A 25,625-nucleotide genomic window follows, 5' to 3' on the forward strand; every position below is an offset into this window, starting at 1 on the left:
AAATTAATATTAAGATTAATGATTAAATGATTTAATCATTTTAATTAATGATGAAAAATTAATGATTAAACTCAGTCATGTAAGAAATGTAAAAAAAATTATTCTTCATTTACATTAAATCTAAAATCTAACTCCAAGCTTCCATCTCAGTGAACTAGGAGGGCATTCAGTTTCAATCCTAAAAGGGATCTTTTCCTTCCTGGAGACTTATATGATATGCTTTCCCTTTGCTCCTCCTACCTTATCCCTTCCCCATCAAAAAAGGAAAAAAGGAAACAATATGGACTCCAATTTTTCATCTACTAATACTGACATTGTTATGCTCATTGTTCAATTACACAGGGATCTGTTCTAGCCCAATTTGTCTTTGCACAAGGGTATTTGCCGGTATGGGAGTGCCTCATGCATGAGGTACACCTATGCATACCACACAGCAGTTTTCTCTGAGATCTTGTTACCTCCTCGGGGCATTGCCACAGAGTACCATCAACCAAAGGTTGGTGAATTCGGCTGTTTTCCCGGGTCCGGGAATCTCCTGTCCTCCAGTGCCCATTTCCCCAGGCCTCTGATTTATTCTTCCTTCTTTTCTCCTCAGGCTTTCACTTTTACAAAATATGGCAACAAGCCTGCCTTTTTCGTCAAGTAGTTTCTGCTTATGCCTGTAAACAATCCTTGAGTAAAGAGGCAAAATAGGTTCTAGTCAGCTTCTTTAAAGGAGATACGGAAGAAAAATAAAGAGAGCATAACATAAAACAGTATTTCAAAAAACTATCCTGCCACAAATTATAGTTTTCTCCCTGGAAGTATTAACTTTTATAATGAATTGGAACTGAAAATAAATTCACTGTCTTTAGACAGAAATATGGACAGTATTATACTTCCTAACTAACATTATGACATTTCCCCATTCCTAGGATTTTTACTGCACAAGCCTTTTCATATCTACTTCCCTCCCTGGTGAAAGAGATGGGGTTTGCTGTTATTATCCTTTATTCAATGATTTCATTACTTTATTATAATTCACCCTCCAAAATAGACCCATCCACTCTTCTTAAGAGTTTTTCATAAACATGCTTTCCCTCAACTAATAAAATATAAGCAATATTATTTATTTATTTATATCTGTGTCTATATTTTTTAATTTGTCTAATTATGAAATAATCTATGACCACACCCCCACAGACAAAACCTTTAAGGATCTAAACATCCTGCTCAACACGATTTTATCATTAATTCAATAAGACTATTCTTTTGATCTCCTCATCCATATTGACAGCTTTATTATTGACTGCAAAAAATATAACACATTGAGGTACTAATGATTATTATTTTATCATAGCCTTCCATCCAATCAAAAATTTATGAATTTAGTCTTAATCATATCTATGTGCCAAAAATTTTACTGTTATACTTTTGCCTCTTATTTTTCTAGTCAGTTCTTAACTGCAATTTGGAAAGGAAATATACTTGTCTAAATAGATTTGGCTCAATAAAATTACGCTCATGTTCAGAATAATTTGGAATTTAAGAAATAAAAATGATAAAATATTAAAATTAAATAAGCATTAAAATAATCTTCCTTACTACTGGTGAAACCGAGGGTAATCACAAGTTAGAGTCATTAAACTATAACTTTCTTAATAAATAATAAACTGTAACCTGCCTAAATTACTCAAGCTCGCTTTAATTGTTTTTTTACAAAAACTTGCATGTCCTCCAAGCATCATGTAGCCTAAGCAATAAGATGTTTGCCCAGGTTGTTTTTCAGGAAGTTGGAGTCAGCTGTGTCCAGTTTAAGCTTAAACTAGTTAAGACTGGTTAGGACCACCGACCCTCTAACTGGGCACATGCAAGTGTCCAACTGGTGACCTTTTCATGTCAAAGGGGCAAAAACTCCACCCTTAGAACATGCTAATGACACCATTTCCAACCATGCCCCCCAGGAAGAAGTTTAGTTGTTCCTGAGCAGAACAAAGATTACATCATCTTTTTCTTATCTATTACCACCTCTCCCCAAGTTCCCCACACCTCAGCCTTATCTCATAGATACCCGGAGCCTCTTGGGGAGGTGGATTTGAGATTTGTTCTCCCATCTCCTCGATTGGCTGCCTTGTGAATAAACCTCTTCTCTGCCACAAACCTTGGCGTCTCAGCATTTGGTTTGCTGGGTGTTGGGGAAACGAACCTGGTTCAGAAACACTGGGAAAGAGCAGAATTACCTCCCTAGTACTCAGTTTCTCCAGCTTAGTTGTAGTAGTAGTACTAATTGTTGTGGTTGTAGTAGTAGTAGCAGTAGTAGCAGCAGCAGTATATTTCAGGTCTGGGAGGGGAAGAGAGGAAGAAGAGTCAGACCGCCCACAGAACATTAGACTCCTAATGAAAGTTTTTGTTTAGGATGACAGTTATATCGAATATAAATAATGACTGATGATGTTCACAAAAGAGTTTTGAATGTGCATATGAGCCCTTACAAATTTGAGGGATCCCAAAATCTATAAAATCTAGCCTGGTGTTTATTATTAATGAATGGTGATGTGTAGTGAAATAGGAGCCCCTCTGCCATATGTACACCTGCATGCCTTTGACAAGTCTTTATTGTGCTTGTTTTGTTATGTATTATACTAAAGAAGATAGATGGGGGTGGGGGTAGAGGAGAGTATGGGTGTGTATAGATAAGGTGATATAAGCGATTGGATAGATTAGAGCAAAGGAAATACTTTCCAAAGCAAGGGAGAGAAAATCATGGTGATTCTCTACGTATGTAAATATATAAAAGTCAAATCTCATGCAAATATTTTAAAGTGTATTGGATTGTTAATCGTAGTGTGCCAATAAAATATAACACAACAGATGTGTTTCTGGCAGATGCTAAAAAAATCCGTTACTTTGTAGAACCACATCCTCCATAGTTATTGGTTAATTATATCCATGCCTATTGATGGAAATCACAGACTCCAGCTTCCCTAGAGCTTCAACTATCGTAATTAGTTCAATCTATAGACAAGCTGAGTTCACTGCACGTGTGTGTACCCTCAACACACATGGGTGTACACATATTATTATATAATTTGAGACCTTTCCTTTATGTGTTGGATTACAAATTTATCAAATTTGTCGGAAATTATAAAAATATACAATTACCTTCCCATTAATTTAAAAAATGTTTTCTTCTATTATTTGCCTTTCTGTTTCTTTATGTCCTTCCCGTATACTTTTAAATTATTCTTAGAATCTTTGTATTATAAAGCTTAGGGAGAAGGATAAGAATCAGGAATAGAGGGCTGAATAATATTACCACTCAGATTTATAAGGATTCCAACCAGATTCTAACAATAGTTTTGTACAGATCTATGAATATTTTTAAAATTTAAAAGAACTGTTGTCTTATCTTGATTCTTTCTTTTTTCTTTGATGTGCCAACACAAGTGCGTATACTCCAAAATTTTTTTATATCCTTTTATGCTTCAGTTTTGCATATTGCTTTTTTTGGGTGTGAAGTTAAAAAATGACATTTTATAGCATGAGGAAACAAAATATCCTTGATCTGGAATTGCAGTAAATTGAGATGAAATGACCGGACAGGCAGCTATATTGGGGGAATGTACTTGCAGCTTAAAGTGTTTCATAGCTGTCTCTGGCATCTGCACCAAAAATTATGTCATTTAAAACAGATTTATGGACATGCCACTTCCCTCCACATTCAGCTTCATGTCATTATATATTCATAACAGACTTGTTATTAAAAACAGTCTGAGGCCATATGAGTACCAATCATGATTAGGATAGTTTACCAAGTCATTTCTTTTTTAATTCCAAGTGTAACTAAAACCTAGTTTTAAACTTAGGATGACTGTATCTCTATCTGCAATAGAAGACATGTTTGACCCTTGTAAGAAGCAAATTTTATACTCATCATGATGTTTGGTAACAATAAATTATGTCAAGTCTATGGATGACTTCATAGCCTTTATGTATATCTATTATACATTTAGATGCATAAGAAGGGTCTGGAGAGATAGTAGGTTAAAAATATTATACCAGAATATTGATACCCTTTGGTCAGAATACCCATAGTCAGAATGTGAATAATTTAATATATTGATTAAATTTTTGCTGAGAAGTATGTAAATAATAGAGGATCTCACAGAATAAAGTGAGAGACCCAGAAGATAACGTGGTCTCAATGACCTAGAATAACTATTATAAGCACTGATGACAACAGAAAATGGTCCTAAAGGTAGGCAGAGTATATGCTGTTCAATGTATGTTGTTTTAAGAGACCCCAACATTCTCACCTCCAGAAAAGCAGCTATCCTATCCTGCTGTCACTTTAAACTCCAATATTTGATTTACTGCTTTTAGTTAGGGTCATGATATGGCATGAACTCTAATATATGAAACATATCAAATTGAGGAGGGTAGGCCCAGACCCATCCTTTCTTATGCTTATTTGCAGATCATCCACACCAACTCCTACTTCACCCCAACTGCCCAGTGGGTCCTTTTGTAAACCACATGATCCTAAAGAACTGCATTAGGGCATTGTTTCCAAAAGACCATGCCATTGTATCTGTGTATTTGATGACAAGAGAAATGCTCCAAACCAAGCCTACCCTTTATTATACTGCTACAGATGTGATAGCCATACTGAGAGACCTCTAGGAAATGAAATGCAAGGAAATAGAAACCTTTGATGAACACTAGAAGAGATATGACGAGTGAAAAAAGTAGAAAATTTTAAGATCTACAGACAATGAGAACATCTGCCTAAAATGAGGCTTTGGGTAAAGACTGCAAGGTCTAGGGAGCAGCTTGTTATAGGCATTTACTGAGTAATACACAAATCTCACCATTCTCTCCCATCCCCCCATGTATGTACTTTTTTTTTTAATAGAAGTCTCATTAAGTTACGTATTTTTATAAAAAAAAAGGTAAACAGCAACAATTAACATTTATCAAGTGCTTACTATGTCTCTGAAATTGTACCAACTGCTTTACTTGAATTATTTCATTTAGAGTTTGTAACAGTCTATGTGGTATGGGTACTGTTATTTTCTTCTTTTTGGTGAAGAGAAAATTGAGAAAAAAATAATAAAGGATTCTATTTAGACTTTCTTTAAAAATTTTAGACCCGTTCTTCATGACCCAAAGATCCAAGACAATTATTTTGCTTCTAGAATTTCTTCTCCTATTGAATACTTTCAACTAATATAGGGACATCTTTGTTGATCTGTTTCTGATTCATTTTTATTTAACTATGAAAAATTTTTAGAGTACTCATCAGTTACATTCTCTTAGAGATGTGAACTATCAATCTCATTTTTAAAGAAGGGAATTTTTTCAGTTGTTTACTTATTTTTTGTTTCTTTTGTTCACTTATTTTTGTTTCTGTTGTTCCTCACTCCATTTTAAGAGAAAACGGGATTTAAACACTAATAGATTGATTTTAGGTTTAATTCTCATACTACATGGGTTTGAGTTATATTCAATTAGCAAAAACCTTCCCCGAAACCTAAAGTGTTAATGAAAGATAACCTAAAAGCTATCTAAATGTAAGAGCTGGAGGAGTTATCCAATATATTATTTAGAGATAAAAATAAATTAATACAGATATAAGTATATTTAAGTATATACAAAGTTAAACAAACATTAACAAAAATAATGCACTGACTAAAACCAAATGGTGGGAGAAAGAGTGGAAGAAGAGAAGAAAAGGAAATATGCTAATTTTGGTTTTGTCTGTAGAGGAGAATTAATAGATAAATTCGCAAGAAAGAGGAGCTTAAAGTGTTTATAAAAAGATAACCACATAACAGAAAATGCAAATCTTCTTTATTAGAAATGCCCCTGAATGTCTGGCATGCATGCACACATGTTCTTGCACATGTACAAGAAGCAAAACAAATAGACCACAGGTGAAAGAGTTTTGTGGACTTAAAATGGGAAGGCACAAAAAATAATATGGTAGAACTGAGAGCAAACATTTCTGTCATATCAATAACAGAAGATGAACTAAAATGCTATATTAAAATAAATAATCTCAGATTTGATCTCAAAGCAAATCCCAACTCTAAATACTACACAAGAGACTCCTCCAAATAAACTGACTCAGAGTGGCCAAAAATAAAAAAGTGTCACAATTTTATCAGACAAAAAAGAACGCGGAAGTTACAGTTTGCATTTCTGACAAGGTTGAAGTTAAGCAAAAAAAACATTAAATGAAAAAATAATAATGGTACTGTAAAGGGTGTTAAAGGATGCAACTCACAGTAAAGTCATGCACCAAATAACATACAAAATGTTCAAGTAAATAAAAATACCAAAGGAAATTTAAATGAAAATATCAAATGCTGATAAGTTATAATTAAAATACTATATTTTAACATTCCTGGATAAATTAGGAGCTGCATATGTTGTATTCACCAGTACTTTTTTGGTTGCAGGTAATAGAAATTCTACTTAAACAAATTTGGGCTGGAAGCAACATGTGTTAGAAGACACATAACCATGGCTGGGCTTCAGTGAAAATAAGAACAAAACTGATATGCTGCCAGCACTAGCTTGGTCTCATGTCTGCTTTTTTTTCTTTCTCTACAGAGCAGATCCTTTCATGAAGGGGGAAACGTCACTGATGGCAACCTGAGAGCCTCCCATGTACTCTACCAGATGGGAACAGAATTGCTCTCTTTTAAAATTCCTAAAAAATTCTCAAGAATAGTTCTCAATGGCCCAGCTTTATGCAGGTGCCCATTTCTATGCCAACCTACCGTAGCCCACACCGGCATGGGTTTCCTATCTAAAATAATCACTATGAACAGAGAAGTGATAAGTATCAAAAGATGGCTGTCACCATTTGTCCAGCTGATTGTGGTAGTTAGAGCAGGAAGGCGATTTCCTAAAGAAGGTGAGCACTATTGGGGACAAACAACAGGTGTATTGTGACACTTTAAAGGATTCATCTATGGCAGTATTTATCAAAGGTAAAGGCTGAAAGTGTCAGTGACTCAAATAATGCTTACAGAGAGCTTATGGTAACAGGAGTAAGCACTATAACTTAAAGTTAGTGAAAAAAATTATTATAACTAAAATTTACTGAATTTGAAAAATGGGAAAAAGACTTAACAAAAATGCATTAAAAAGTCATACTCTATATGACTTTTTTACTTCTTTTATAACTCAATATTTTCCATACTAAATATATAATACTTTTATGATAGAATAAATAGTAAGCTTTTTTATGAAAAAGAATCCTTACCTTTGCCAATTCTTCCTTCCCTCACATATTTGGGAGGAGCCTTGGTGGGGTCATAATTAAAACTTAGACAAAGGTTTTTCTCATAAGAGTAATCTAATTTAAGAGTCATGTTGTCACAGCAACCATGGAAGGTATGCAGATTAAGGGACATCCTGTTTCCCAATTCATATTTCTATGATATTCTTTGTTATGTATTATAACTGCAAACTACTTTGTTGAAGAATCTAAAAGGTCAGAGGAGTAGAGAAGGGCACACAAACCCTGAAAGTTGTGAGAAGGATGGAGATTCCTTAAGTCCTAAAAGGAGAGTGTCCCGGTTAATCTGAATAGTTTAAATAAGGATATAAGACAGAAATCATGATAAATTTAGAAAACGACAATTTAAGTACAGCGTAAATAGTGTGCAAGTGCCATGAATTTAAACACTTTTCCTAGTGTGAAATCTTCTTGTTAAGTGATCCCCTGCTGTGACTTGTTTCTTTTACCTTTCTTGCTGCTTATTTAATGAGGAGTCTTGGAAGAGTTGTGTGACACCTTTCTAGAATGAACGTCTAAATGCAAAAGCATTTTGTCTGGGTACTTAGTGTGCTGATTGTAGATTTATTGCTAATTCTTGTAATTTTCTGGCATCATTAGGCATGTAACTCTGCAGCTGGCAATCTGCAGTTTACTTCTGCACTGTTTTTTTTAACCTTCTAAGGCAGTCTTGACTTGACAGCAGATCGGGAGACGGGGGTATCCATGAGATCTCAGGGGTTCCGAGGGCAGTGATAACTTGGAGGAAGGAAACTCACGAGACTGCTGGTTTATTGGGTAAAGATGTGAAGCAAGAATTTCTTAAACTATTCTAATTTATTCTAGCTGGAACTCCAGCAACCTAAGTCAAAGGGAAAAAAACAGTAATAAATGAGAACATAATAGAATATGCGCACATGTTCTAAAAGATAGCTAAAAAATATTTCAGTTATCCTTTTCTGTATTTTTCTATTAGTAAAATATATAATACTAACATAATAAACACAGTATCTATACACATGCTCACATATTTGCCCACACATAATCATATCTGTATGCACATTGTTCGTTTGTGTGTGTATATATATATATATTCCTTAATAATGACAAAACGGCTTTTTAAGTGCAAGGATATATCATTTTATATACAAAGGAAAGTGGAAATATTTTTCTATTTTCTTAATCTCAAATACAAAGGCAAACACTAATATGGAAATAAGTCTTCCACTCCTAATACTCTGTGTTTATATAGCAATAAAAATTAGTCTTCTATATGGCTCTTTGATGAATGTCTTTGACTCTGTTCAGTAAGCAAGGATCAATACCCATTTCTGGAGGTATTTACTTAAAGATTTGAGTAAGAGCAATTAAAAAAGCCATAGAGGGCACCTTTTCATCTACGTTATTCGTCCACTGCCCACATCCTCACTATAAAAATCTGTCTTCATTTTTCTCAAAAAATAACCTGCACATTAACTCTCTTGTGAATTCAAGCCCCTGCATTTCCATTTTCTTTATTCCACTAAGATTTATGTGACCACTAAACTTAAACTAAATGTTCCACAGGCCTATGAACTAGACACACAGAATTTCAGAATGGAGGAACTCAGAATCCAAAGAATTGTAGCTTAGCCTCAAGGTCATTTAAGTTCCCTATGGTATTTTATTTTGTGGTCCTCAGTACTGTGTGGGGAACACACACACAAACCACTTAATTATTCAGCAAACAAAATGCATTTGTTTTCTTTCAGGATAGCCTGCAAAGGAGGAACGATTCTCCTTCTTAGATCCCTGCCACCGTGAAATATACAAAATTACAGAAAATTTAAATATATGTATATAGATAATAGGTACTACGGCTTTACTGGTATAAGTCAATCTGAAGGAAATATTCTTATGGCCTCAATATCTACAAGTCAGAATGAGTCCATCCTAGGAACACTGGGAACTCCAGGGGTGTGGGTGGGGATAGAAAGCTTAGAGTTTCCACCTTATTTTTGCGCTTTTAATAAATTTCAATTATTACTAGGTGCTATATGACATTTAATATTTCATTTAATATTTGCAATAGCAAATACTATCCCAATTTTTCATATACAGCAAAAGATATAAAGAAACAGATCCAAAGTCACAGAGCCACAGAGCTATGGGCACAGCCAGTAAATTTCGTGACCTTTCATTTTTTGTGGTTCTAAATGTAGAGAAAAATGCAAACAGGTTAGTATCCTCATGTAGACTTTTCATGTGATCTCTTGCCTTCCATTTGAATATTATCTTTATACATTTTATGAATATATTTAAATTATCAATTAGTCAATTTATTAATCACAACCAATGATGCTGAAAGAAAATAGACATCCTTCTTGATCTCAAAATATTTAGAATTAAGATGTGGAAACAACACAATTACTTGAAAAGTTAAATAATGTTATAGAAATAATTCAAAACATTAAAAAATGCCAGAAGACATTGTGCTTGTCATTAATTACCAAAGCAATTATATAGGCAACCAGTGTTGCAGGAATTCAGTATCAAAAGCAAAAGACAGAGTTAACATTTAATTTTTCCCCTATTTTTATGGAAAACCAACTCATTCATTCGATAAATACTTTTGAGCACCACTACGTGACAGGCACATAATAGGTAATTTGGAAACAACTGTTAACACAGGACAGGCTGCCTACAAGGAATTTACAGTCTATTAATTTGTCTCTGTGATTTTTACAGCATAATATGAAAACTACTATAACTGCAGTAAGTAACCAATCAAGTCATAGAGAATTAACAGAAAAATAGGTATCAATTTTGCACATGAATCCAGATTCCATCACCAGTTAAAGCCCTTTACATGCATCAGATAGCTTGTCTTTCACTGAATATTCCTGCATTGCCATATTTCAGTGTCTTTGTTCATGTTACTCATTAAGCATAAAGTGCTTTCTCTTCCATTTATAATGGTCTAAATCCTATCTGCCTTAAGACAAATTGTCAAACATCTCATATAAATGTAAATTGTTATAATCTTTCTGGACACCTGTTGACCGACATACACTATTTAAGATCTTAAAGAATATTTCAAAACTCTGACCCACTTTCAGGAATGGTAAAGGTATAAAGAGAAATGTGTACAAAATCGGAAGTCACAACATTATATACGACAGTGAAAAATTGACAATAACTTAAATACAACATGAAAATAAATCATCTTAGTTTCAAATACAACTGTATGCACATTTATTTAGACTTAAATCAGTTTTTATTTTAATACAGAAAGAGAAATTATTTAAGAAGTGATGTTCGTGTAGCTCAACACGTAGCCCTCCCTCAGAAGTTTAGGTCCCAGAGAAAATATTATTTGGGAGAGAATTCTGTCCCCCTTTCCCCCACTTCACCACTTGGTGGGGTCATCTTGTATGGTGAATATGGCTTATGAACATTCTGAACTTAACCCAGCTACCTTTGGTATTCATTCAAAGAAATAGTGATCAGGAATAAATTTGACTCTTGGTAATTTTTGACTTACTTTCTAAAAATTGTTGATTTTACAAATTAAACCCCATGTGTGATGCAACTCCATAGCACATAAACATGACAAAATAGAATACAGCCATTAAAATACTTCTAAGTGTTTATATGTTATTGGGTAAGAAAAATATTTTCTATACATGGCATTAAAACAAAAAGGAAATATTTGACTACATAAAAATAAAAATAAAATTGTTACATCAAATAGAATAAAATTTAAAGGCATGCAACTAATTGTGAAAAAGTTAAATATATAAGATGAAATTGTTATTGCTCTTAAAATATAAGTTGTTTGAAAGTTAATAAGAAAAATCATACGTACTGTTGTAAAAACATGGAAAGAACAGGAATAGGTCATTCACAAAATGACACTCATGTACAAAAATAATCAGGAAACATGGAAAAATAATATTAATATTAATAAGACAAATATTTTAAAAATAAGGTTTTTTAAAAAAATGATAGTACTGACAAGGATGTGGCATGAGGCTCATTACCAACCCTGCTGTAGAGATATAATTTTTTAGATCAATTTCTCAAGGATTAGGAAAGCTTTTAAAGCTTTTTAAATTTTAAATGTACAAAAACCATTGACCTAATAATTGTATTATTATGAGGATTTGTTCTAAGGAAGTAACACAGATATGCACAAAGATTTGGCTATTTACATTTCTATGTCGTTGTAATACCCAAAATTTGAGGAGGAGGGGGAAACTCTAATGTCCAAAAGATTTATGCAAAAAATGAAGATTTATCCAAAAAATGAATAAAAGAGTAAAAGATTTATCCAAAAAATGAATGACAATATGAACTTTAAAATTAAATTGGAGAAGATTAATTTTTTCATGGCTAATATTTTATTGTATATATATATACCACACCTCCTTTATTCATTCATCTGTCGATGGACATTCATGTTGCTTCCATGTCTTGGCTATTGTAAACAGTGCTGCAATGAACATTGGGGTGCATGTGTCTTTTTGAATTATGCTTTTCTCCAGATATATGCCCAGGAGTGGGATTGCAGGATCATATGGTAGCTCTATTTTTAGTTTTTTAAGGAACCTGCAAACTTCTCCATAGTGGCTGTACCAATTTACATTCCCACCAACAGTGTAGGAGGGTTCACTTTTCTCCACACCCTCTCTAGCATTTATTATTTGTAGACTTTTTAATGATGGACATTCTGACTGATGTGAGGTGATACGTCATTGTATGTAGTTTTGATTTGCATTTCTCTGATAATTAGTGATGTTGAGCATCTTTTCATGTGCCTTTTTGGCCATCTGTATGTCTTCTTTGTGGAAATGTCTATTTAGATCTTCTGACCATTTTTTGATTAGGTTGTTTGCTTTTTTGGGGGGGGGAGGTATTGAGCTGTATGACCTATTTGTAAATTTTGGAAATTAATCCCTTGTTGGTCGCATCATTTGCAAATATTTTGTCCCATTTTGTAGGTTGTCTTTCTGTTTAGTTTATGGTTTCCTTTGCTATGCAGAAGCTTTTAAGTTTAATTAGGTGCCATTTGTTTATTTTTGTTTTTATTTAAATTACTAGGAGACAGATCCAAAAAGATATTACTACAATTTATGTCAAAGAGTGTTCTTCCTATGCTTTCCTCTAAGAGTTTTATAGTGTCCGGTCTTACATTTAGGTCTCTAATCCATTTTGAGTTTATTTTTGTGTATGCTGTTAAGGAGTGTTCTAATTTCATTCTTTTACATGTAGCTGTCCAGTTTTCCCAGCACCACTTATTGAAGAGACTGTCTTTTCTCCATTGTATATCCTTGCCTTCTTTGTCATAGTTTAGTTGACCATAGGTGCATGGGATTATCTCTGGGCTTTCTATCCTGTTCCACTGATCCATATTTCTGTTTTTGTGCCAGTACCATACTGTCTTGATTACTGTAGCCTTGTATTATAGTCTGAAGTCCGGGAGTCTGAGTCTTCCAGCTCCGTTTTTTTCCCTCAAGACTGCTTTGGCTATTCAGGGTCTTTTGTGTCTCCATACAAATTTTAAGACTTTTTGTTCTAGTTCTGTAAAAAATGCCATTGATAATTTGATAGGGATTGCATTGACTTTGTAGCTTGCTTTGGGTAGTATAGTCATTTTCACAATATTGATTCTTCCAATCCCAGAACATGGTATATCTCTCCATCTGTTGGGATCATCTTTAATTTCTTTCATCAGTGTCTTATAGTTTTCTGCATACAGGTCTTTTGTCTCCCTAGGTAGGTTTATTCCTAGATATTTTATTCTTTTTGTTGCAATGGTAAATGGGAGTGTTTCCTTAATTTCTCTTTCAGATTTTTCATCATTAGTGTATAGGAATGCAAGATATTTCTGTGCATTAATTTTGTATCCTGCAACTTTACCAAATTCATTGATTAGCTCTAGTAGTTTTCTGCTGGCATCTTTAGGATTCTCTATGTATAGTATCATGTCATCTGTAAACAGTAACTGTTTTACTTCTTCTTTTCCAATTTGTATTGCTTTTATTTCTTTTTCTTCTCTGATTGCCGTGGCTAGGACTTCCAAAACTATGTTGAAAAATAGTGGCAAGAGTGGACATCCTTGTCTTGTTCCTGATCTTAGAGGAAATGCTTTCAGTTTTTCACCATTGAGAATGATGTTTGCTGTGGGTTTGTCGTATATGGCCTTTATTATGTTGAGGTAGGTTCCCTCTATGCCCACTTTCTGGAAGGTTTTTATCATAAATGGGTGTTGAAATTTTTCCAAAGCTTTTTCTGCATGTATTGAGATGATCATGTGGTTTTTTTTCTTCAATTTGTTAATATGGTGTATCACATTGATTGATTTGCATATATTGAAGAATCCCTGCATCCCTGGGATGAATCTCACTTGATCATTGTGTATGATCCTTTCAATGTGTTGTTGGATTCTGTTTGTAATATTTTGTTGAGGATTTTTCCATCTATATTCATCAGTGATACTGGTCTGTAATTTTCTGTTTTTGTAGTATCTTTGTCTGGTTTTGGTATCAGGTTGATGGTGGCCTCATAGAATGAGTTTGGGAGTGTTCCTTCCTCTGCAATTTTTTGGAAGAGTTTGAGAAGGATGGGTGTTAGCACTTCACTAAATGTTTGATAGAATTCGCCTGTGAAGCCATCTGGTCCTGGACTTTTGTTTGTTGGAAGATTTTTAATCACAGTTTCAATTTCATTACTTGTGATTGGTTTCTTCATATTTTCTATTTCTTCCTGGTTCAGTCTTGGACGGTTATACCTTTCTAAGAATTTGTCCATTTCTTCCAGGTTGTCCATTTTATTGGCATAGAGTTGCTTGTAGTAGTCTCTTAGGATGCTTTGTATTTCTGTGATGTCTGTTGTAACTTCTCCTTTTTCATTTCTAATTTTATTGGTTTGAGTCCTCTCCCTCTTTTTCTTGATGAGTCTGGCTAATGGCTTATCAATTTTGTTTATCTTCTCAAAGAACCAGCTTTTAGTTTTATTGATTTTTGCTATTGCTTTCTTTGTTTCTATTTCATTTATTTCTGCTCTGATCTTTACGATTTCTTTCCTTCTGCTAACTTTGGGTTTTGTTTGTTCTTCTTTCTCTAGTTCCTTTAGGTGTAAGTTTATATTGTTTATTTGAGATTTTTCTTGTGTCCTGAGGTAGCCTTGTATAGCTATAAACTCCCCTCTTAGAACTGCTTTTGCTGCATCCCATACGTTTTGGATTGTCATGTTTTCATTGTCATTTGTCTCTAGGTATTTTCTGATTTCCTCTTTGATTTCTTCAATGATCTCTTGGTTATTTAGTAACGTATTGTTTAGCCTCCATGTGTTTGTGTTTTTTACGTTTTTTTCCCTGTAATTGATTTCTAATCTCATAGCGTTGTGGTCAGTTGATATGATTGATATGATTTCAATTTTCTTAAGTTTACTGAGGCTTGATTTGTGACCCAAGATGTGATCTATGCTGGAGAATATTCCTTGTGCACTGGAGAAGAAAGTGTAATCTCCTGGTTTTGGATGGAGTGTCCTATAAATATCAATTAAATCTATCTGGTCTATTCTGTCATTTAAAGCTTGTGTTTCCTTTTTAATTTTCTGTTTGGATGATCTGTCCATTGGTGTAAGTGAGGTGTTAAAATCCCCCACTATTATTGTGTTACTGTCCATTTCCTCTTTTAGAGCTGTTAGCAGTTGCCTTATGTATTGAGGTTCTCCTGTGTTGGGTGCATATATATTTATAATTGTTATATTGATCCCTTGATCATTATGTAGTGTCCTTCCGTGTCTCTTGTAACATTCTTTATTTTAAAGTCTATTTTATCTGGTATGAGTATTGCTGCTCCAGCTTTCTTTTGATTTCCATTTGCATGGAATATCTTTTTCCATCCCCTCACTTTCAGTCTGTATGTGTCCCTAGGTCTGAAGTGGGTCTCTTGTAGACAGCATATATATGGGTCTTGTTTTTGTATCCATTCAGCAAGGCTGTTTCTTTTGGTTGGAGCATTTAATCCATTCACATTTAAGGTAATTATCGATATGTATGTTCCTATGACCATTTTCTTAATTGTTTTGGGTTTGTTTTTGTAGGTCCTTATCCTCTCTTGTGTTTCCCACTTAGAGAATTTCCTTTAGCATTTGTTGTAGAGGTGGTTTGGTGGTGCTGAATTCTCTTAGCTTTTGCTTGTCTGTAAAGCTTTTGATTTCTCCATCGAATCTGAATGAGACCCTTGCCGGGTAATCTTGGTTGTAGGTTCTTCCCTTTCATCACTTTAAGTATATCATGCCACTCCCTTCTGGCTTGTAGAGTTTCTGCTGAGAAATCACCTGTTAACCTTATGGGAGTTCCCTTGTATGTTATTTGTCATTTTTCCCTTACTGCTTTCAGTAATTTTTCTTTGTCTTTAATTTTTACCAATTTGATTACTATGTGTCTCAGTGTGTTTCTTCTTGGGTTTCTCCTGTATGGGACTCTCTGCACTTCCTGGACTTGGGTGGCTATTTCCTTTCCTATGTTAGGGAAGTTTTCGACTATAATCTCTTCAAATATTTTCTCTGGTCCTTTCTCTCTCTCTTCTCCTTCTGGGACCCCTATAATGCAAATGTTGTTGCGTTTAATGTTGTCCCAGAGGTCTCTTAGGCTGTCTTCATTTCTTTTCATTCTTTTTTCTTTATTGTGTTCCACAGCAGTGAATTCCACCATTCTGTCTTCCAGGTCACTTATCTGTTCTTCTGCCTCAGTTATTCTGCTATTGATTCCTTCTAGTGTATTTTTCATTTCAGTTATTGTATTGTTCATTTCTGTTTGTTTGTTCTTTAATTCTTCTAGATCTCTGTTATACATTTCTTGCATCTTCTCAATCTTTGCCTCCATTGTTTTTCCAAGGTCCTGGATCATCTTCACTATCATTATTCTGAATTCTTTTTCTGGAAGGTTGCCTATCTCCACTTCATTTAGTTGTTTTTCTGGGGTTTTATCTTGTTCCTTCATCTGGTATATAGCCCTCTGCCTTTTAATCTGTCTGTCTTTCTGTGAATGTAGTTTTTGTTCCACAGGCTACAGGATTGTAGTTCTTCTTGCTCCTGCTGTCTGCCTTCTGGTGGATGAGGCTATCTAAGAGGCTTGTGCAAGTTTCCTGATGTAAGGGACTATATATTTCTTTTAAGATAATTTCATGCCTTGTATACAACAGGGATCCAGAGACTGTGTGTGTGTGCGTGCGTGTGTGTAAGTAGGCATTCTAACTTAACTAGCCAGGGTGAAAAGAAGCAAAGGATATCAAAATGTGCCACCCTTCAGAGGCATTCTGCCTTGAGAAGCCTTCTCCAAGTGAATGGGCGAGAATACAATTTGACAGTTATCTGCCCCTCTCTGAGTTCGCTGTTATTTTATTTTAATTTTCTATATCTCTTAAAATTATTAAGGTTTTAATTTAACAAACAGGCACAGTCATGTCCAAAATAGTTTGAAGAAATGATAATTCCCTTTTTAAAGAAAAGTCTTTGAATGTTCTACAGAGATCCAACTTTGACCCTAGTCTTAACAAAGCCAGACTTAGGCACAAGACATGCTGGTACTGTCAGAAACATAGTCCAGTGAAGAGGATTAAATCTAGAAACAAGCAAAGACTCACTAACCTGGGAGGGACTATGCTCTGAGGCAAAATTAGTCAAGGTTACCTGAATAGAGTAGTTTTTCCTATTTGAAAATAATTTGTACCAGGTTATCTATCCTGTAAGCAAATCATGAAAGATAAGAATTAAGCTTTGGTCCCCCTAAATGCCAGTAGGTTTGCTGCTTATCCTCATTCTAGGAGAATACCTATGAGGTTCTAATCCTAAAGGTAGGGAATGGATGGGGTAAGATAAATATTCCTTTGGGGGTAAGTGATTAGAATTCTGGAAATTGAGCAAAATCAGCCTATGAACACAATTTTTAAAAAAGCAATATTCAAAGTTAAATAGGCCACAAAACAGCAAAAACATGACAGTTATTAAAAGAGACATGTTTCACAGCTCAGTTGTGAATACTATAATCTATATTATATAAACACTAAATACTGACCTTTTCCAAAACTTGTATACATTTATATTCAGAGGATAGAAAGATTAGATGTGTGCATATATGTGATGGTGGGAGCAAAGACTGGTGGTTGGGAGAATGAATGGTGAAAGATAGCCATTTCCTAACAGGAAGTAAGCAGATATACTAGCTTTTTGTTGCTGTGTATGAAATTGCCAAACCTACTATTTCTGCATAACTTACCCAATTTCTGCACCAAAAATTACAATAACTCTTATTTATTATCATACAGTTTCTGAGAGTCAGAAGTCAGGGTACCCCTTGGCTGGGCTGTCTGCTCAGGGTCTGCCAAAGCTGAAATCAAGTTGTTAGCTATGCTGGAGGCTCAACTTTCAAAGGATCCACATTGTAGTTCCCTCAGTTTGTTAGTAGAACTCATTTTCTTGCAGTGGCAGAATTCATGGCCGCTTAGTTCTTCAAATCTAATAACACACGTGCACACATATGTACAAAGGGGCCGGGGGATGCTTCCAGTCACATACCTCTAGACCATCTTTTAAAAGGCTTTCCTGATTAGGTCAGGCCCACACAGGATAATTTCTTTTTTGAATAACTTAAAAGCAACTGAATAAGGGACTTAATTACAAAAAAAAAAATTCCTGCACTCTTGCCATATAATGTAACAGGAGTGATATTCTTTAAACTTTGTCATATTCTATTGGTTAGAGCAAGTTGTACAACCCTCCTAAATGAAAACTCTAGAGGAAGGAGGGTGGGTCTCAGAAAAGTGTGGATGCCAGGAGACAGGAATCGTGGGTGCCATGTTAGAATCTTACCTTTCATTGTAGATAATCCCTAAAACTAAAAAACCAAGAAACAGCAATGTAAGTGTGTGAATGTGTGTTTTAATATGGAGAAAAAATCTAAAGAATCAGCTAAAATATATGAAAGTGGTTGCCACTATAGAGTAGTACTTGGGGTGGGGGTAAATTGTTTTGTATTTAGCTCTTTAAACTATGTAATGCATATATTGTTTTATTTTAATTGGATTTTATTTTATCAGGTAATTATAATATGGTTCATTTTGTACAGAAGATGCTTAAACTTTTCTCCAGTAATAAAAAAGAATAGAAGCAGAAAATTAGGGCTGGAAAGCAGTTCCTGAGAAAAGATCTGGGAGTTTTTGTTGACTGTAAACTCAAAGTAATGAGGTGTTGTTGCTATAAAAAAAAAAAATGCAATCTCAGGCTTCCATTCATAGAAATATGATGAATAAACAGGGAAAAAATGTCCCACAGTATTCTGCACTGAAAATTCCATCTTTGAAGTTCTCTTCATTTCTAGGCCCTTAATTTAGTTCTATTTTGCTATTGTTATAACATCGATGGTTTATTTTTATTATAGAATCAATATATGGTCTCTGTGGAAATTTTAGAAAACAAAAAAAAGGAAAAGTATACAATATAAATACTTGAAAATATGTATCATAAATATTTTGGTGCTGATCTTTTTACCTTTTTTCTCTACATGTACATATATTGTATGTCATACTATACTACACATCATACTATATATGTACTTTAGATTTTCTTAACTTAATAGTATATTATAGAATACTTTGTTTTCAGACAAAATGAAAAGCATTGCAGTTGTTGCATTGAGATACACAAATATATTAGTAGAACAGAAGACAGAGTATAGAAATAACCCCACATATATGTGGTCCATGAATTTTCATCAGAGATAAGGCAATTTAATGTACAACAGATGTTTCTTCAATGACAATTTATAAATTGCAAATAAATACATGAAGAGGGAGTCAACATTATCAGGCCTCAGGGAAATGCAAGTCACAAAGGGATATTACTTCACACGACAAATCTATAGAGACAAAATAGACAGAAAGTGGTTGCCTATGTTTGGAGGCAAAGGGGTTTTGTAGGAAATCTGGAGTGACTACTAATGGGTACATGATTTCTTTTGGGAGTAATAAATTTTATTATAGTTGTATTTAGTTTGCTAGGGTTGCTGTAATCAAGTACCACACAGTGGATGACTTAAACAGGAAATTTATTGTCTGACAATCCTGAGATCAAGGTGTCAGCAGAGTTGGTTCCTACTGAGGACTGTGAGGGAAGGATCTGTTTCAGGCCTGTATCCTTGGTTTGTAGATGGTCATCTTCTCTTTTGGTCTCTTCATATCGTCTTCCGTCTATAAATATCTCTGTGTCCAAAATTCCCCTTTTTATAATGACATAAGTCATATTAGATTAGAGCCCACACTAATTACCTCACTTCAAATTGGTTATCTCTGCAAAGACCCTATATCAAAATAAAGTCACATTCTGAGATACTGGAGGTTAGGACTTCTACATATGAATTTGTGGGGGACACAATTCAACCCATAAAAGTAATGATGGTTGCATAACGTTGAATATCCTTTAAACCATTCAGTTGTACACTTCAGAGTGGTGAATTGTATGGTATGTGAATTACACCTCAATAAATTTGTTCTATAAAAGATTAAAATGAAAAATGAATAAAAATATAGAATAAATCTTTTAAAAACTGCCAAAGAGACTACCAATTAAAAATATATGCAAAATTTTAACAGACATTTCACCAGAGAAGACCTAATAATTCATGAAAAGGTCTTAACATCATTAATCATTAGGAAAATTTAAATCAAATTCATTATGTGATACCACTGTACACCAAGTAAAACTGCTAAATTTAGAAAACTGACTGTGCCAAGTAATAGCAAAGATGAAGAACGAGAAGTCTCATGTACTGCTTATCAGAAGAAAAAATTTTACAGCCACTTTAGAAAAAATTTTGTCAGTTTCATGTAAGGTAGAACATACAATTCCTCTCCTAGATATTATCTAATGTTGCATAATAAAGAAATTATTATACTTTATTACTTTATTATACTTGTCCTTGGTTTCAGGGACAGATCCTCTAAATATTGGATTTCCCTGGTAATAAAAGTATCTTTGTTATTCATGATGGGCCCCTCTGATCACACCTTCTGAGATTATGCTAATGAAGTGACTCATTGTGCACCCCTAGATGATCTCCAGATGGAGGCTAACCTTGCCAGAAAGACGAACAATGTGATTAGAGCACTGAGGTTTTAGAGCCATGTGATATCAATCCAAACTCCCAACCTCCAGGGAATGGAGGGAGGCTGAAGATTGAGAATCATGTAGCCAGTGATTCAACAATCATGCCTACATAATCAAACACCAGCAAAAACTCTGAACACCTGAAGCTCAGGTGAGTTTCTCTGGTTAGTGAAATATATCAATGTACTGGAAGGGTGATACATCTTGAGGACATGAAAGCTTTGTTTGGGACCCTCCCATATATCTCCCTGTGTATCTCCTTTTGGCTGATTTTGACTTGTATCCTTTTGCTGTCATAAAATTGTAATTGTATATATAGCACTTTCCTGAGTTCTATGAGTTGTTCTAAAGAATTACCCTGCAGGGGCAGTGGGAAGGCTGAATTTGTGGGCAATTGGTCAAAAGTATGTGTGGCCTGGGAAGCCTAAATTTGCTGCTGGTGTGAGGACAGTCTTGTACCTTTAACCTAAGTTTGACCTGACTTGGGTAGTTAGTGTCAAAATTACATTGTACTCAAGAAAATTGAAAACATATCCACATATCCACATCAGACTTCACATGAATGTTCATAGCAGTTGTATATAAAATGACCCTAAACTGGAAACCACCCAAATATCCATCTACAATGAAAGAATAAATAAAGAGAGAGAATAAAGAATATATCTATTCAATGTAATATGACCAGTTAGCAAAAAAGCAATTACTTATTGACACATGGAACAAATTAGCAAATCTCAAAGGCATTATAGTAAATAAAACAAGCCAGACACAAAAGATTAACATTGTATGATTCTATCTGCATGAATTCTATTCACAGAAAATAGAACATTAGCTTCCAGGAACTAGAAATGGATTTATATTTGTAAAGAGGATTGAGGGAACTTTTTGGAGTGATGGAGATATTTTATATCACGACTGCAGTGGGGGTTAGGACACTTTATACAGTATTTGATGCCAATGTCAGACAGTATATAATAGTTTCAGTCAAATATTATATATAACTCTTAATAGCAATATTCAATTTGTTTATTTCTTTGAAGTTTATGTGAATGTGCATATTGTATTAAAATTCATCAAACTCTGTACTCGTATGATTTTTCCAATTTTTGGTATATATTTTATTTCATAGTTTTTGTTTTTAAAATGCTAAGTTGTCCCTTAATTGGGTTTTAAACATTTTTCTTTATAGTTCTTATACGGTTCTTCTTCTTTTATTGTTTTGTAACATCTTTATTGGAATATAATTGCTTTACCATGTAGTGTTAGTTTCTGCTCTGTAACAAAGTGAATCGGTTATATGTATACATATATCACCATATTCCCTCACTCTTGTGCCTCCCTCCCACCCTGCCTATCCCACCCCTCTAGGTGGTCACAAACCACCAAGCTGATCTCCCTGTGCTATGCAGCTTCTTCCCACTAGCTATCTGTTTTACATTTGGTAGTGTATATATGTCAGTGCTACTCTCTCACTTCATCTCAGCTTACCCTTCCCCATCCCTGTGTCCTCAAGTCCATTCTCTACCTCTGTGTCCTTATCCCTGTCACTAGGTTCATCAGAACCATTTTTTTTAGACTCCATATATATGTGTTAGAATATGGTATTTGTTTTTCTCTTTCTGACTTAGTTCACTCTGTATGACAGACTCTAGGTCCATCCACCTCACTACAAATAACTCAGTTTCGTTTCTTTTTATGGCTGAGTAATATTCCATTGTATATATGTGTCACATCTTCTTTATCCATTCATCTGTTGATGGACATTTAGGGTGCTTCCATGTCCTGGCTATTGTAAATAGTGCTGCAATGAACATTGAGGTACATGTCTCTTTTTGAATTCTGATTTTCTCAGGGTATATGCCCAATAGTGGGATTGCTGGGTCGTATGGTAGTTCTATTTTTAGTTTTTTAAGGAACCTTCATACTGTTCTCCATAGTGGCTGTATCAATTTACATTCCCACCAACAGTGCAAAAGGGTTCCCTTTTCTTCACACCCTCTCCAGCATTTATTGTTTGTAGATTTTTTGATGATAGGCATTCTGACTGGTGTGAGGTGATATTTCATTGTAGTTTGATTTGCATTTCTCTAATGATTAGTGATGTTGAGCAGGTTTTCATGTGCCTTCTGGCCATCTGTATGTCTTCTATGGAGAAATGTCTATTTAGATCTTCTGCCCACTTCTTGATTGGGTTGTTTTTTTGATATTGAGCTGCATGAGCTGCTTGTATATTTTGTAGATTAATCCTTTGTCAGTTGCTTCATTTGAAAATATTTTCTCCCTAAGGGTTGTCTTTACATATTGTTTATAGTTTCCTTTACTGTGAAAAAGCTTTTAGGTTTCATTAGGTCCCATTTGTTTATTTTTGTTTTTATTTCCATTTCTCTAGGAGGTAGGTCAAAAAGGATCTTGCTGTGATTTATGTCACAGAGTGGTCTGCCTACGTTTTCCTCTAAGAGTTTTATAGTGCCTGGCCATACATTTAGGTCTTTAATCCATTTTGTGTTTATTTTTGTGTATGGTGTTAGAAAGTGTTCTAGTTTCATTCTTTTACATGTAGCTGTCCAGTTTTCCCAGCACCACTTATTGAAGAGGCTCTCTTTTCTCAATTGTATATTCTTACCTCCTTTGTCAAAGATAAGGTGACCATATGTGCGTGGGTTTATCTCTGGGCTTTCTATCGTATTCCATTGATGTATATTTCTGTTTTTGTGCCAGTACCATACTGTCTTGATTACTGTAGCTTTGTTGTATAGTCTGAAGTCCAGGAGCCTGATTCCTCCAGCTCCGTTTTGCTTTCTCAAGATTCGTATGGCTATTCGGGGTCTTTTGTGTTTCCATATAAATTGTAAAATTTTTGGTTCTAGGTTTGTGAAAAATGCCATTGGTAGCTTGATGGGGATTGCATTGAATCTGTAGATTGCTTTGGATAGTACAGTCATTTTCCCAATGTTGATTCTTCCAACCCAAGAACATGGTATATCTCTCCATCTGTTTGTAGTGTCTTTAATTTCTTTCATCAGTGTCTTATAGTTTTCTGCATACAGATCTTTTGTCTCCTTAGGAAGGTTTCTTCCTAGGTATTTTATTCTTTTTGTTGCAATGGTAAATGGGATTGTTTCTTTAATTTCTCTCTCAGAATTTTCATTGTTAGTGTATAGGAATGCAAGAGAATTCTGTGCATTAATTTTGTATCCTGCTATTCTACCAAATTCATTGATTAGCTCTAGTAGTTTTCTGGTAGCATCTTTAGGATTCTCTAAGTATAGTATCATGTCATCTGCAAACAGTGACAGCTTTATTTCTTCTTTTCCAATTTGGATTCCTTTTATTTCTTTTGCTTCTCTGATTGTTGTGGCTAAAACCTTCAAAACTGTTGAATAATAGAGGTGAGAGTGGGCAACCTTGTCTTGTTCCTGATCTTAGAGGAAATATTTTCAGTTTTTCGCCATTGAGAATGATATTGGCTATGAGTTTGTTATACATGGCCTTTATTATGTTGAGGTAGGTTCCCTCTATGCCCACTTTCTGGAGAGTTTTTATCATAAATGGGTTTTGAATTTTGTCAAAAGCTTTTTCTGCATCTATTGAGATTATCATATGGTTTTTATCCTTCAGTTTGTTAATATGGTGTGTCACATTGATTGATTTACGTATACTGAAGAATCCTTGCATTCCTGGCATAAACCCCACTTGATCGTGGTGTATGATCCTTTTAATGTGTTGTTGGATTCTGTTTGCTAGTATTTTGTTGAGGATTTTCGCATCTACGTTTATCAGTGATATTGGTCTGTAGGTTTCTTTTTTGGTGACATCTTTGTCTGGTTTTGGTATCAGGGTGATGGTGGCCTCATAGAATGAGTTTGGGAGTGTTCCTCACTCTGCTATATTTTGGAAGAGTTTGATAAGGACAAGTGTTCGCTCTTCTCTACTTTTTTGATAGAATTTACTTGTGAAGCCATCTGGTCCTGGGCTTTTGTTTGTTGGAAGATTTTTAATCACAGTTTCAATTTCACTGCTTGTGATTGGTCTGTTCATATTTTCTGTTTCTTCCTGGTTCAGTCTTGGTAGTTTGTACCTTTCTAAGAATTTGTCCATTTTTTCCAGGTTGTCCATTTTATTGGCATATAGTTGCTTGTAGTAGTCGCTCATGATCCTTTGTATTTCTGCAGTGTCAGTTGTTACTTCTCCTTTTTCTTTTCTAATTCTGTTGATTTGAGTCTTCTCCCTTTTTTTCTTGATGAGTCTGTCTAATGGTATATCAATTTTGTTTATCTTCTCAAAGAACCAGGTTTTAGTTTTATCGATCTTTGCTATTGTTTCCTTCATTTCTTTTTATTTCTGATCTGATCTTTATGATTTTTTTCCTTCTGCTAACTTTGGGTGTTTTTTTTTCTTCTTTCTCTAATTGCTTTAAGTGTAAGGTTAACTTGTTTTTTTGAGTTTTTTCTTGTTTCTTGATGTAGGATTTAATTGCTATAAACTTTGCTCTTAGAACTGCTTTTGCTGCATCCCATAGGTTTTGGGTCGTCGTGTTTTCACTGTCATTTGTTTCTAAGTATTTTTTTATTTCCTCTTTGATTTCTTCAGTGATCTCTTGGTTATTTAGTAGTGTATTGTTTAGCCTCCATGTGTTTGTATTTTTTACATTTTTTTTCCTGTAATTGATATCTCGTCTCATAGCGTTGTGGTTGCAAAAGATACTTGATACAATTTCAATTGTCTTAACTTTTCCAAGATTTGATTTGTGACCCAATATATGATCTATCCTGGAGAATGTTCCATGAGCACTTGAGAAGAAAGTGTATTCTGTTGTTTTTGGATGGAATGTCCTATAAATATCAATTAAGTCCATCTTGTTTAATGTGTTATTTAAAGCTTGTGTTTCCTTATTTATTTTCATTTTGGATGATCTGTCCATTGGTGAAAGTGGGGTGTTAAGGCCCCCTACTGTTATTGTGTTACTGTTGATTTCCCCTTTTATGGCTGTTAGCATTTGCCTTACATACTGAGGTGCTCCTATGTTTGGTGCATAATAGTTAACAATTGTTATATCTTCTTCTTGGATTGATCCCTTGATCATTATGTAGTGTCCTTCTTTGTATCTTGTAATAGTCTTTATCTTAAAGTCTATTTTGTTTGATATCAGAATTGCTACTCCAGCGTTCTTTTGATTTCCATTTGCATGGAATATCGTTTTCCA

The 25,625-nt window shown here is 34.5% G+C and overlaps 1 protein-coding gene across 1 annotated transcript in view; it reads left to right on the top strand.

Moving 5' to 3' along the window:
* Nucleotides 1-25,625, top strand: part of LOC309660121 (uncharacterized protein) — a 1,229,325-nt gene that overhangs the window by 959,431 nt on the left and 244,269 nt on the right. Inside the window, exon 12 of the mRNA XM_082460663.1 lies at nucleotides 23,713-23,773. The gene's annotated coding sequence lies outside the window, so the exon portion shown is untranslated. The remainder of the gene's footprint in view (nucleotides 1-23,712; nucleotides 23,774-25,625) is intronic.

Source organism: Balaenoptera physalus (assembly GCF_965194825.1).
Source record: "Balaenoptera physalus genome assembly, chromosome: 4".
NCBI classification, from domain to species: Eukaryota; Metazoa; Chordata; class Mammalia; order Artiodactyla; family Balaenopteridae; genus Balaenoptera; species Balaenoptera physalus.